Genomic DNA, 15,374 nt, shown 5'->3' with positions numbered 1-15,374 from the left:
GTCTCATCTATGTAAAGAGAGGGATTTAGATTAAATAGTCTCTAGGGTCTCTTTCAGCTGTAAATCATATGAACCTCTTATTTGATGCCAATTCAATCTGTGCAGAACAGTGGAATATTATCCATGTTATTCCTGGTTGCTCACCTTTGCAAGTGTGACCATGGATGAGTCTTTTTTGTCCTTATACTATGTTAAATGAGCACTTTCGTCCCCAGCTCTTATCTGATGCTAAATTTTGCCCTAAGAATAGGATTGACTGTTTATAATCTCTTCATAGATGGAATGCTAGCATTCCATTTTTAAAAGGAGAAAGAGATGCATTTGGGCTTTTCCATATGTTTTAGAAATTAGGAATTTGGCATATTTCCTTTTATATATTCAGGTAGAGAAGCAACATGGTGTAGTGGTTAAAGAACTAACCTCAGTTGGACAACCTGAGTTAAAATTCTGCCTTTGATATATATACTTCCTGTGTGACTCTGGACAAGTCCCTTAACTTTTACAGTGGCCCCAGGCAATTCTCTAAGTTTATTCATAGCAGAATAGTTGCTAATTTCCAATGATAGAGATTTTCCTCTTTGGTGGGGAGGGTATTTACACAAATATTATCACAAGTCTGAAAAGAGAAAAAGAAATAACTGAGAAACATTGGTTGTTTCCTGAGTATGAGTAACCCTACATTTGGTAGAAGCAACATTGTGTAAGATTGGGTCCACAAACACTAGGTTTAGTGTCAGAGCATCTGGCTTCAGTTCTTTCTCTGTCACTTTCCACCTATGTGATCTTGGATCAATCCCTTCACCTTTTACATCTGAATTTTTTAACTTGTAAAAAAAAAGATGACTACAAAATTGCCTGTAAGCTCATACACATTTTTCAAACTGTAATTTGGACATTCAAGCTATGACATACAATAAAAAGGGATGGAATTTTTGGGAAGGAAAAAGTGAATATGAAGTTTTCCACAAAAAGGAATTTTTAAAGTATTATAACATCTATAAAATCTTAATTGACATTTTTTTTGCCATTAATAGTTCTACTGTAAAGTGGAAGAATTATGGCTCAGAACTGAGTTTTGATATGTACTTTGTCGCTCACAAGATAATGTATGTTGGAAATCTTTTCTAGGATGTGAATATTTCTGATCTTATGAAGAGATTAGATATCCTTGGAGATAATGGGGTAACTATGATTGATCCATTTTTGGTTTTGTATTCTTGTTTTAAATGGGATGTCTGCTACGGTTTATTTTATAATTAGAACTAGTTTAATAGATGCAATGTAAGACTTTTGTATGGCCATTTTCCTGGATAGCATGCCATGTCAATATTTATTTTTTAAGACATAAAGAATATGCCTTGACCTTAAAAATACTTTGCTTTTAAAAGAAATAGGAAAACTGGAAACAAAATTGAATACCCAGAAATAGGGTAGAAATTCTGTGCTTCATTATTTGTCCCAATAAATATATCTTTTACTAACATATGAGGTATTTACTGTTTTGCACTTCTAAATAAATATGCATATATTTGCCTTGATAGAGGCTTTATTAAATATAATTATTGATAAGCACAAAGTAAAGTGCTCTGAACTTTGGGACAGTAGTATCTCAACAATTTGTCTCAAATTAGTTTTTGATTTTTACAAAATATTTAGAGAAAGATGCTTCATGATGCAGCCTGATTAGATCTTTTTGTGCTTGTCTGACAATTATTATGTGAGTATGGACCTGGAATCCAGTGTAAAATGTGATTGCCCATTTTTGTGTTTTAGAATTTGAGAAATGAAGAACAGGTTGCAATAATCCAAGCTGGAACTGTCCTTTCTCTGTGTGAAAAGGTAGAATTCAATCAAATTTTTGTCCATCTATCCATCAAATTTTCATGATACCATACAAGAAACTGTACATTGAATTTGTATGTGTTTGTTTGTTGTGAGAGCATGTATTCCTGCTGTTGGTCTATCTATATAGGCATGTGCATGTGCTCATTTTCTTTCTTGGTGTTCAGCTTCTAACTGTATTGTTTCAGGTCCTGATCATAATGGCATTGGTTTCTTTCCAGAGTGTTTAGAGTGATCTAAAAAATGGAAACTGTGTTAAACAGTGCTAACCTTGTGCACAGTAGATGCTAAATAAGTGGATGATAAATAAATGGGTGTTGCATTGAATTAAAATATCATATTCTTTAAAAAGGTACCATATATATTTTTATGAATACCTTTATGTTGCCACTCCATCTATCTTACCATAATATGGAAACACAGCTCTAGGTCCAGATCTCACTGATGTGATGACTATTGCCAGTGATGTTCATCATAACCTTTCCATCCTATGTGTCACGTGTCTATGTCTTCCTGTAAACCTTATTTTAGTAAATAAAACTGGTTCAATTTTGTCACATAAGGAGAGATCCATATGGTTACAAAGCATTTTATGTAAGTTTTCAATTACAGTTCTTTATTACTTCTCTCTTCTGAGGGGAGTCTTATTGTTTATAATTATGTTAAAAAGACAGTGTGATGACTGTAATTCCTGAATTGTCTGCCCCAGTAGACTGTTATAAGGAAGGGACCTTGTAAACTTTAAATTTATGAGAACTGGGAATTATAGTTCTTACCAATTTTTCAGGGAAGGATTATTTCATTCCTGTCCTCCTAACCCATACTCGTCCCATAGTGCTAGTACACAACAAGGTTAAATAAATAATTATGGATTGTCTTTATATGTGCAAAACAATGAATTGCTCCTGAAAAAATGCTTATTTTTGCATTCCTTTACTTCATTTATCAAATATTTATGAAAATACTCTTGGCAGATTGATTATTTAAATCAACTTCATCTTGTTTTAATAGTGAAGGCCGTAATCCTTAGCAACTACTGGGTGAGAGGTGATATTAACTCAATTTTTTTTTTTTTTTAGTTTTTGCAAGGCAATGGGGTTAAGTGGCTTGCCCAAGGCCACATGGCTAGGTAATTATTAAGTGTCTGAGCCTGGATTTGAACTCAGGTACTCCTGACTCCAGGGCCCGTGCTCTATCCACTGTGCCACCTAGCCACCCCTATTAACTCAATTTTTAACAGAATTTAAAAGAATTTTGAAAAAAGCAAAATATTGTGAGAGAGATGTGAGGCAGAAGCTTCATCAAAGCCTTGTTCTGATGCCTCATTGGACGGTTGAGGTGAACCCAGACTTCTGAAGTGAAATATCAGTGAAATGTCATTTTTGGCAAGCCTTACCCAGTTGAGATGAATAGGGACAGAAGATAGGTGACATAGTTTATCTGCTTATTCCAGGAGCAGCATAGCTGAGTGGAATGAGATTCCTCACCAGAAAATAGCCACCATGAAAAGGTAGTAGGGTACTGTTGACAAAAGTATTGTATTTGGAGAAAGAGAAGCTGAGTTCAAATTCTTACTCTGCCACTTAGTGGCTGAATATGGACACACCACTTCTTCAGCAAAAGAGTCAATTGAATGAGGTGATAATGTGGTTCTCTCTAGTTCTGGGTCCTATGATGATTTGGGGGGGGTAGCAATTATATTATGGGAAAGTATAGAGAATGCCCACAGACAATGAAATATTGGATCATCTAAGCTGGGGATTCCATAAAGAATTTTGTGCTATCAGTCTGGCAATTTGATGACGCCTATGAATCCTTTCTCAGAATGAGTTTTTAAAATGCATAAAACAAAATATATAGTATTAGAGGAAATCATTTTCAATAAACAACAGTCATTAAAATAATTTTTTTAAAATTCAAGGACCCTATATTAAGAACTCCAACATTAAACAACTGAAGTTGAAATAGCTAAAGGTTGACTCGCCTTTACTTAATGTTTAATAAATTCTTGACTCACTATCTTTCTAAAAAAGATATGTCTTACAATAAGCATCAATAAAAGTTCGTGGATTTATTTTTATTGAAAGATCAAAAATGTGCTTTTAAAATAATGAGGATTATGTAATCTTTTATGTAATCTTGCTGACTTTAGTCTGCTTGATTCTGCTACTCACAAGTGAGGCAGCCACAATATAGTAATAATGATAATAATTCATAGTTAAGTGACTTCTAGGCATATTTTTCACAAAACCCCATAAAATAGGCAGAAAAAGTATTGGTGCTCTCATTTTAATTCTACAGAAAAGTAATTTGATTGACCAGGGCCAAACTTATTAGTGAATGGGTAGAATTCAGGAAGACAGTGGTGGTGATGATAATAATAGTTAACAACATAGCATTTAACATTTTAGTAAGACCTTTTTGATTAAATGTTGATTTCCTGACTTCAACTCTAGAGTTTTTTTCCTATGACATCACTCTGTCTAGGTTTGATGTAAGAAGTGTATCAATATTAATTTTTCCATTTACAGCTATATCACCTAAGTCACTTAACTGCTCAGACCTTCAGTTTCCTGGTCTGTAAAAAAATGGGAAATTATCTTTTTTTTACTGCCTATTTGCCTCTTTTGATGAGGTTATAATTTACATGAAATGCTTTGGAAACCTTAAAATATCAAATATTCTTGTCATGGTCACCTACTGACTGTATTGAGCTTTAGTCACCTCCTAGCTGACTATGGGGTGTAAGTATATAAACCATTGCAACTCCCTTTCCACTACAAGTGTAGCCATAACCAAAGTCATGTTCAGTTTAAGTGAATAGTATCATTCACTCTGAATGTTCAGAGAGTAGTTATAAACAGAATAGCCATATTATGCTTCATTAAATTAGAATGGTGAACTGACAATTTTTTAATCTTTTTCTGTTGTTTAGCACATAAAAAAGCAACTTAAACTTACTTAGCTACTATTGTACATAAAATGACTTAAATAGGATTTATTTTAAGCATTTTATTAAATATAAAGAGACTAAAGTGGAAAAGAATATGTTACATCTCAGAATTGAATCTTTTTCTCTTCGTGTATTTATTTAATAGTTCTTTACATAAAATTTTCTCTAAAGCCTTATTATGGCATAGAATAAGCATTGGATTCTTGAAGGCCATTCCCATAGAACTTTAGTTCTGTTCCCATGGAACTCTGAGCTACCAAGCTTGGCACCCTTTTGGATAAGAATTTTCTTGCTTCTCAGATATAATAAAAATACCTCAGCCTGGCATTTAAAACCCTTCCTGACTTGTTTCCACCTACTTTTCCACATTTCTATCATATTAAAACCTATACTTGTCTATATGTGCCAGTCAAACTGGCATACTTGTTATTCCCTTAGTTCAGCATATCATCGTCCAAATCTATAATTCTCTACTGTGTACCTCATCCCTGGCATACTTCAGTTCTTCACTTTTGCTTCTTAAGAGGAGCTAGGTGGTGCAGTAGATAGAGGCAATGAATATTCAGGAAGACTTGTATTCAAATGTAGACTCAGATACTTATCAGTATGTGACCCTAGAAAAGTCATTTCTCAGTTTCCTCATCTATAAAGAGGAGATAATTATAGCACTCCTAGGATTATGAAAATAAACTAAAATGCAAAATTTAGTGCCTTATAAATCATCATCATTTATCATCATGATCATCATCACCACCATCTTAATCATTATCACTATCAATTATTATTATCTTTCATTTTCTTCAAGACTACTGAGGAACCATATATGCTGCCTTCCACAAAGCCTTATCTGATCTCCCATTATTGTTAGTATGTTCTCCCTTAAGTTATATATTTTTTAACTTATCTGCTTGCAAGCTGTTTCCCACCCCTCCCCATTTGGGAATAAATTCCATTAGTACAGAGATTATTTGCCATTTTTGCCTTCAGATCCTCAGCAAGGAGCCCAGTACCTCTTAATAAATATTCATAATATTTTAGCAGAGGAAACAGAAGGATAAAAAGAAGGTGCATATCTATACTTATTCTCTGTTATCTGTTATCATCATCTCACTCACCCTATAAACTAACTCTAATTCTCCTTTCATTTGTTTGCTACTATAGTATAACTAAAAACAAATTTTAGCTCATTTGGGGATTTATAAGTTATTCTGTTGGTATCATACTAACTTTCCATTATTTGTTTTTATTCATCTTCATTTTCTTTTCTTCCATCTCATATTCTCTGTGAATTGGACCTTGTTCAGTCACATTGATTGGCTTAAGCTATTCTTTTTATTTCTCCTTCTTAGAATAAATTGTCTTTATTATCAGATTTTTATTCCTACTATCAACTCATCCATTTGAAAGTTTTTAACCTTGTTCATAAAGTCTTATTCCTTTGCATCCTTTCCACCCATCCTTCCATTCTTCCAAGATGATTTTCTTTAAAGATCTCCATCATTTCTTCTTCAAATGCCTACTCCTCTTTACTGGTCAGTCATGCCCAGAGTAACTGATGTCCTCATCCCTGGCCATTTCTAAACTATACCAGCTACATTTTGTCCGGCTTTCCCATTCGCTTCCCACTGAAAACTTAAACTCTGCTTCAGAACCTAAGTTCTTGCTTTAAAATCCTTTTTGCCTTATTTTGCCTAGAATCAGGCCTCCACTTAAATTCCTGGTCATTTCTAAACCATGTTGCCATGCATATTGTCCCTCTCCCCCTACAGCTTTCCTGCTCCCCTTTGTACATTGTCTTTCTCCTTGAGAATGGAACATCTTGAGGTAAAGGATTGTTTTGCCTGGTTTTATTTATATCACCAGCATTTAACATGGTGCTTGGCCCACAGTAAATCTTTAACATATGCTTATTCATTCACTTATCTATTCATTTATTCACTACTTTCTCTACCTCTAAAAAGATGAAATCATTAGTATGACAAATTGATTCACACTCTCCTAGGAGCCAAATTATATTTAAATATAAATAAAATCAACTTTATACATTAGCCTGTGGAATCATAGGGCCAGAGCTGAGAATGCCTTCAGAAAACATCTAGGAGAAGTTATATCTGAACAGAAAATTTCTCTGTAACAGTCCTGACAAGGCATCATGCATCTTCCACTTGAGGATCTCCAGTCATGGAAATTTACTATGACTTGAGGCAATCTTTTCTAATTTTGGAAATTTCTAATAGTATAATGGAGGCTAAAAAAGTCTTCAGAAGTTATTGGTTCCACCAGTACCCAGGGATACATTGGATCCAGCTCAAGAAACAAAGTGTTAAATTTCAATCTCTGAAACTGGAAAACTTTATAAATCATTGCTTGAGTTATTCTTTAGTTGATTCCTAGACTTAAGATGTTAATTATGTAAAAAGTGTGCCATTCACTTTCACAGAAGTTTTTAAACATTCACCAACATACCTTGAACAGAAATCTCCTCTACAATTCCTTACATGGTATCCAAACTTACCACTCTCTGTAGCATGTACCCATTGTTCCTACTTCTTCACTCTGAGGCTAAATAAAAAAAGCTTAATGCCTGTTGTACATAACAGTCCTTTAAATACTTGGGGAGAGTTATCAGATCTTCTGGGAGTCTTATGTTCTAGGTGCTAAATAAATAACCTTAATTTCTTCAAGCCTTCTTTATATGACATAGTCTTTAATCACCCTGCTCTGAACGTACTTTGGTTTGAAACTGTCTTCTTTAAAATGTGGCACCCAAAGGTAAGCAGAACCAGGAGAACAATGTATACACCTGCAGCAACATTGTGCAATGATCAACTATGATTAGCTCTTCTCATCAATGCAATGATCCAAGACAATTCCGAAAAGATTCATGATGGAAAATGCTATCTACATCCAGAGAAAGCATTATGGGGTCTGAATGCAGTTCAAAGAATACTATTTTTACTTTTTAAATTATTTTCTTTCTTGTAGTTCTTCCCTTTTGTTCTGATTCTTCTTTCACAAAATGAATAATGAGGATATATATTTCCATGACTGCACATGTATTTAACCTATATCAGATTGCTTGCTCTCTTAGGGAGGGGAAAAGAGAGGAAGAAAGAGGAATATTTGGTTCTCAAAATTTTATAAAAATGAATAATGAAAACTATCTTTACATGTAATTAGAAAAAAACACTTATCAAAAATGTGGCACTCAGAATGCTGAAAAAAATATTCTGAATAAAGTCTACATCATATCCAGAGTAGACAGCAGTACTATCACCTTCGTCATGCTCAATGGACATCCCTCAAGTCTCAGTCCTCTCTCCCTGTACTATTCTCAAAGCTTAAGGTTTCACAACCTTTTTATATTCTTAAATTATTAAATCTACTCCCCAAGAACTTTTGCTTTATGGGTTATATCTATGAATATTTATCATATTAAAAATTAAAATATGATGATGATAATGATGAAGAAAATAATTTTGACTTTGGAGACACCATGAAAAGGTCTTGGGATTGATAAGTCTTGGATCATACTGAGAATTCTGATCTGTACTATCTCATTTATTGATCTCATCAGTTCTTTATAAATTATATCTTTATCTGTATCCTAATGGTATTCACATCTACTTATCCAGTGCTAATTTTCCCCTGACCTCTGGTTTCTTTTTTAAAATGGCCTTTTGGACACTTCAAACTAGCTTTCTCATATGCCTCTCAAACTCAACATGTCCAAATCTAAATTCATAATCTATCTTCTAATCTTTCCCTCTTCAGAAATTCCCTGTTACCTTTGAGAGTATCACCATCCTTGGGCTCACAACCTGGGTGTCTGTTAACTCCTCACACTATTTCACTTCTCATATCCGATTTGTTGCCAAGTCCTATTGCTGTTACCATTTTTTTGACATTTCTTGTATATCTTGTTTCATTTGAGGCTGGTGCAGTCCCTGATCATCTTATGCTTGTATTATTTCAATAACTTTCTGATTGATCACCCTAGCTCAAGTGTGTTCTTACTCTAGTTATTCCTTCACTTAAAGGTCAAATTAACCTCCTAAAGGTAAGATCAAACCATATAATTTCCACTCTAACTCCAGTGGCTCCCTTTCACTTCCAGGATCAAATATAAAACTCTCTATTTGGTGTTCAAAGGCCTTTATAACTCCTCCCATTTTCTCAGTTTTCTAATTCCTTACTCCCATGTAATCTGTGATGCAGTGACATAAGCATCCTTACCACCCTTCCCACAATATACAATATCTATTGATTTTCCCTAGCTGACCCCCATGCTTGGAATTCTCTCACTTCTCATATTTATCGCATAGTTTTTCTTGCTTTTATCAAGTTCCAGTTAAAAGTCTATTTTTATAAGTATTTTCTTATCTCCTTTAATGTTTCCTTCTCTTGATTTATCCAATTTGACATATATATATATGTATATATATATATATATATACATATATATATATATTCATTCATAGCTGTCTCCATGCTCCATGTTGTCTCTCCCCATTAAAGTGTAAACTCCTTGGGAGCAGAGGCTATCTTTTGCATTTCTTTACATTCCCAGTGCTTAGCAGAGCCTGGCACATAGTAGATACTTAATAAGTACTTATTAAATGATTTCTTACTATGCCTTTGTTAATGTCTTAAGCCACATTAGCTTATTTTGCTATCATGTCCATAGTGCTAAGTTATATTGGGTTCGCAGTCCACCAAGAATAGTATGCTGCTCTTTGTTTATGCTCTTTATGCATACACAGCAATTTACTGTGTTGGAAAGTCTTATTCTACTAATTTATGGGGCCTCAAGCATGTCAAAGGACATCATAGTCCCATTTTTGTCATTTACATAATGATTTTTGTTGGTTTTAAGGTGATTTTAAGATGTTTTCTGGCCCCAATATTCTATTTTAACTCTTTTATGTTTCCTGTTTTTACGATTCCTTCCAACTCTAATATACTAAGAATATAAATGTCTGTGTATGAGAAAAGTGACTGATCAATCAGCATATATATTGAGTTTAAGGTCACAATTTTTATATATAAACAATTGTGGAATATTAAATTATACTCCTATTTATAAGTTAAAATATGATTAGATTCCTTTAAACTCAGTTGATATCCATGAGAAATTTTCTTCCCATTGGATCTTTTTCAGACAATTTACTATTAGATACATTTGACTGAAATTCTTCTCATTATTGCCTTTCTTCAACTTTCTATGTCCCTTTTATTTCTTCCTGCTGCTTCCTAGTGGTTGAAACAAATTGAGGGAACAGAGGCAGCACTAACACAGAAGATGATAGACCTGGAGAATGAAAAGGTAAAGGATCTAAAATTCTGGGGGTGATAAGGAAAGTCTTTTAATGTATTTTGGAACAGGTTTTTTGTTAGTGATGGTCCATTTTGTGCTTTTAATAAAGTGAACAATAATTGATGTCCTTGCTATTCATATTATCCAGAATTATGCAGACATTAATTAATTATGATATTGTTCTCCTGACATTATAGAAGAGAAAACAGCTTCAGAGAGAGAGAGAGAAGTGCATTGCCCAACAGCAAAAAAATTAGCAAAAGGGAAAGTAAAGTAGATCAGGGTTCTCCTGAATTCAGTGTACTCCAAATAAGGAACTATCCAGCAAATATGGAGTAAGAAAGCTTTGTGCATTGATATCTAAAAGCTATAACACAATGTGCACTGACAGAAGATCAAGGTTCAGTTCCTCCCTGAAGTTTTAGCTTATGTGATCTTGGAAAAATTGTTTCCCTTAGCTAGACCTTATTTTCCTTGTCTTTAAAGTGAGAGGATTAAATGATCTCTAAGGACATTTCCAGTTCTGTGATTCAGTGACTCTTATGTTTAATGTTTTGAACATTCAAAATGAGCAGCAAACCTTTGATTTTAAGTATTATTTATTTTTTCTTCATTCCTTAAAGTCTTTACAAATCCAACTTATTCTTGACTAACGTATTTAATTTTATAAGTATATTCCCCCTCCTTTTTTAATAGAAATTTTAGGGAAATCTAAGAAAGAATTATAAAATTGGGGCAGCTAGGTGGCGCAGTAGATAGAGCATTGGCCCTCGAGTCAGGAGTACCTGAGCTCAAATCAGACATCAGACACTTAATAATTACCTAGCTATGTGGCCTTGAGCAAGCCACTTAACCCCATTGCCTTGCAAAAACCTAAAAAAAAAAAAAATAATAATATAAAATCCTCATCCTTTGTATAAAGCATATATGAGAAGAAACTATTATCAGGACTCGAACTAAATTTATGCTTAAACCAGTCCCATACTAGAAGAGGCAATTTGATCCTTTATCATATCATAGATTTATAGCTTAAATGAACCTGAGAGATTATCTAATCCTTCAATTTACACATGAGGAAACAAGTTTGTAGACGTTAAGTGATTTAACCCAGTTCAATTGGATAATTAACGTTTCTAATGAGAAACATTAACAGAATGTTAGATATCTATTATCTATCATCATACTTCCATGTACCCCAAACAGGTTATATCCTTTCTATAACTTTCCCATTGGCCCCTCACTTCCACCCCATGTAATTTCTTGCTTCTTACTTTTTTTTAAAATATCTCCCCCTAGCTTCTTTATAAACAATTCAGGTACCACATTTTACAGGATTTCCTTCTCTCTCCCAAAGTCAGCACTTTATCTCTTTTTCAAATTTCCTTGTATCAGCTTTGTGTTTGCTTCCTAATCATTAGGTTGTATCTTATTGTCTAAAGCAATAAAAACCCTTTTAGGACTAGGATTGTTTTGCTATACCATATCCCCAGCACTTAGTAGTATCTTGTATGTGTATTATTTAATGTATATGTATATGTATTGCTTAATAAATGATTGTTGTTTAGCTAGCTCCCCTTTTAAAAAGCAGACAAAAATACTTGGACCACTTTCCTCACTGGGATGGTATGAAGATAGTACTTTATGAACTCTGAAGAAGTATTATTCACATGTAAGCATCTTCATCCTAATTAGTAAAGTTGTGTCACAACTTGAAAAAGATATGTAAATTTTAAAAATATATAAATGGGCAGGTAGATGGGGCAGTGAATAGAGCACTGGTCCTGAAGTCAGGACACTTAAGCCCAATTGCCTCACTCCCCTACCCCAAAAGATATTATCAATGAGATCTTCTATTTCCACCCCTTTTCAAATGCTCTTCCTCAGTTTCTGGGATTCACATATTCTACTTCTGAGGTAAGCCTTCTGCTGATGAGTCCCTGCACACTTAACTGCACTGAACTTTGTGTGGCATATACACAGTGTGCTTTCAAAGCCTTCCTAGTTTGATTGAATCTGCCACGTTTCTTCTGCTCTTCTTTTCATGCTGAGAAACAGGGTCTATCTGTGCATCTAGACACACTGAAGGAATAATTTAGTGAAAAGTTGTTAGTCTTAGCTCTACCCATTAGAACATACATTTCTTGAAGACAGTAACTAGTAATACTCTTCTTTATTAAAACACAGTGTAGATAGTCAATACTTAATAAATAGCTAATAATTGATTTTCATCACAGGGAAGCATTTTTGATTTCAGTATAAGAACTACTTCTACCAAATCCCGTGGTTTTAAAGATTATTATGATTATTTGTTTCCATTCTGGAATTTCTCTTCATTCTTACTTTTCCCAGGACCTCTTCAGTAAGCAGAAGGGTTACCTGGAAGAGGAACTAGATTATCGGAAACAAGCCTTGGATCAAGCTTATATGGTAACGTATAAACGTATCCTTACTGCTTCTTCACCTGGTACATAATATTACATAATATTTAATCTTAGTTTAGGGTTTGATTAGGAAGATAGAAATTCCATGCAACTACTTGTACAGAGTATCAGGAGTGTAATTCCTTGTTAAGGGTTAAACAATGAAAAAGACATATTTTTCCTTTTACTTTTATCCTAAATATATGTTTCTGAAGAACTCAACGTAATTTTTGTCTTTTTAAAATATATCTATGAATCTGCAATATTCTGATAGAAATTATGGTATCTACTAACCAAGACATTCAATGATTAAGTTAAACAAGAAAAAAAATGTGGATCTGTATTTGCTAAACTCTCTACATATTTGTTTTTAAATGAATGTAGAGCTTTCTATAACTCATTCTGATACCCATGGAGATAAAAGTGTCAGATATAAAAAAGTCTTCTTAAGGGTAATCTCAGTCAAGACAAAGAGAAAATAGAAAACAGGTATAGGCCTGTGTTTGGCAAATGTATAATTAATTAGAAAGCATTCTCAATTCCTATCTAGTTCTGTGCTTTCATAGAGTTGTCCTATTTTTTAGACTATGAAATAGATGGATAGAAAGAGGTAGCCTTAAAGTGTGTCTCTGAGGATGAAGTGATCCTTGCCAGAGCTGAATAGGAATACTAGACTTTGCTCCTCCAAATTTCAAACTTGACATGACTACAAGGGAACAGCTACAGTGCCTTTGGTTATTAAGTGTCTGTGGAATTTAAAACCACTTTACTTTATTGGACCATTTTAGAACATTTCTCAAACTTCCATATAGGCAGCCTGCATTAGTGGCCAGAGAACAGGCCTTAAAACTGAGCAAGTTCTGATTCTTACATATGCTAGTTGTGTGACTCTGGACAAGTTATTTAACTCTTAGGGGTCTGTTATAATAGATTATAAAATATATGAGATTATAAATTTAGGTGCCAAGTTGCATAGGTAGAGACAGCTTCATCATACCCCAGATTTTTTAGACCAGTAAAATCATGACTCTTTTCTCTATAGTTCTTATGTGTTTCTTATTTGGTTTAAAATGTGACACAGGAAATCATGGTATGAAACCAAATCCCAGGTATTTATGGAAAAGACATTTGGTTAAATATAGAGTTTCTGGAACAGACAAATGTCAAGGGTGGCTGTAACTTTATAATAGAGTCTGGTCTTGGTAGGGGCATTTCAAAATTCATTCCAAGACCCTATTCAGCATAGGGAAACTCAAATTGTAGGACTGAGTTGTTTCATGCTATAGTCAATTTGTGGGTTGGAGAATAAATAATCAGAACCCTGGCTAGAGCTTCATAAATTAATAACCTTCCTAGTTCCTTTATCTTGGTTAATTAACATGAGAGAAAACTGAGGAGAGGGTACTCAAAAGAACAGAGGATTTTGGAGTCAGAGAATCTGGGCTCAAATCCTGTTTTACTATTCTTCAGCTTTTGACATTGGAAAAGTCACTTCTTTTACCTTAGTCAGGTACCTTCTTTGTGAAATAAGGTGCTGAATGATCACACACACACATACACACATATGTGTATGCATATATTTTTATAAACATATAAGATCATTTTCCCAGGGATAGTTTATAATATTTACATTGATGGCTAGGGATTTTTCCTATAATGTTTTAAAATAAAAAACATGAATTGAAAAATTGATAATCTATTCATTTGGAGAATCATCTTTTTTTGTCATTAAATGTCTTCTGATAATTGTCAGTAGAAACCAAATCTTGGTAGAAGTTTCACTTAACATTTGAGTCCATTTTTTTAGTCCAAAGACTTTGTTAGGATGTTGGAGCAGCGAATGTAGAGATCATGAACCAGTTTTTTGTTTTTTATTCATAAAGTTTCTATCAGATGTCAGCATTTCCATATTTATTTCTTGAGATTGTTTTAAGACCGTGTGGTCCATGGGAGTGTCTATGGAGCCTCATCTCTCCTTCTACTTGGCTAAAGTAGACAGTCCCTTGTCCTTTTAACAAAGGGAACCTGCTGCTTCCCCCAGCTCTCATCTGTTGCCTAAAGCCTGAGCGTCCGGGGAAGGGAGTGATACCTGACCCTCCTGCATTGGTGAATGAGAGTGTCTGGCATTCCCACCCTTTTGCCATGCCCCCCACCCCCTCCACCCCACTGCAGCTTGCACCTCAGCTAAAGCACCCACACACCTGTGCCTTCTGCCCCCGACTCCTGCTTGGCTAGTCCCAGGGCCTGCCGGGTTGGTCCTTCTCCCCTTGGTTTCCAATGCGCAACTGTCTGTATGATTTGGGTTGCTCAGAAAATCCAGGACCTGGAGGCCACACTGTACAGTGCTCTGCAGCAGGAGCCGGGCAGGCGGGCCAGCGAGGCGCTGAGCGAGGCCCAGAGGGAGGACCTGCGCGCCGCCGTGGACAAGGTGCGGAGGCAGATCATGAGGCAGAGCAGAGAGTTTGACAGCCAGATCCTGCAGGAGAGGATGGAGCTGCTGCAGCAGGCCCAGCAGGTAACAGGCCCCTCACTCATTGCTCTCTCACCGTGCCACACCCCACAGCCTCACCACTGATGCTTACCTGCCGATTTGATTAGAATACAGGTGTACCTCACTTGGGGGAATAGATGCCTTCTTGACAAGCTAGCTGTTAGGCAGATTTCCAGAAATCAAGTCATATTTCCCTATTGCCTTCCATTATATAAAACAAGATCTGCTCCCACCAGGTTAGAGAGAAAAAAAAAGACTGGGAAGAAATGGGGCTGCAATCCAAAGTAATTAAAGTCATAGACAACACACTTTAAAAAAAATAGCTATTTAAGGGACAGCTAGGTGGCTCAG

Source organism: Macrotis lagotis, chromosome 3, assembly GCF_037893015.1.
Source record: "Macrotis lagotis isolate mMagLag1 chromosome 3, bilby.v1.9.chrom.fasta, whole genome shotgun sequence".
In the NCBI taxonomy this organism is placed as follows: Eukaryota; Metazoa; Chordata; class Mammalia; order Peramelemorphia; family Peramelidae; genus Macrotis; species Macrotis lagotis.
This window is presented reverse-complemented; position numbering follows the sequence as displayed.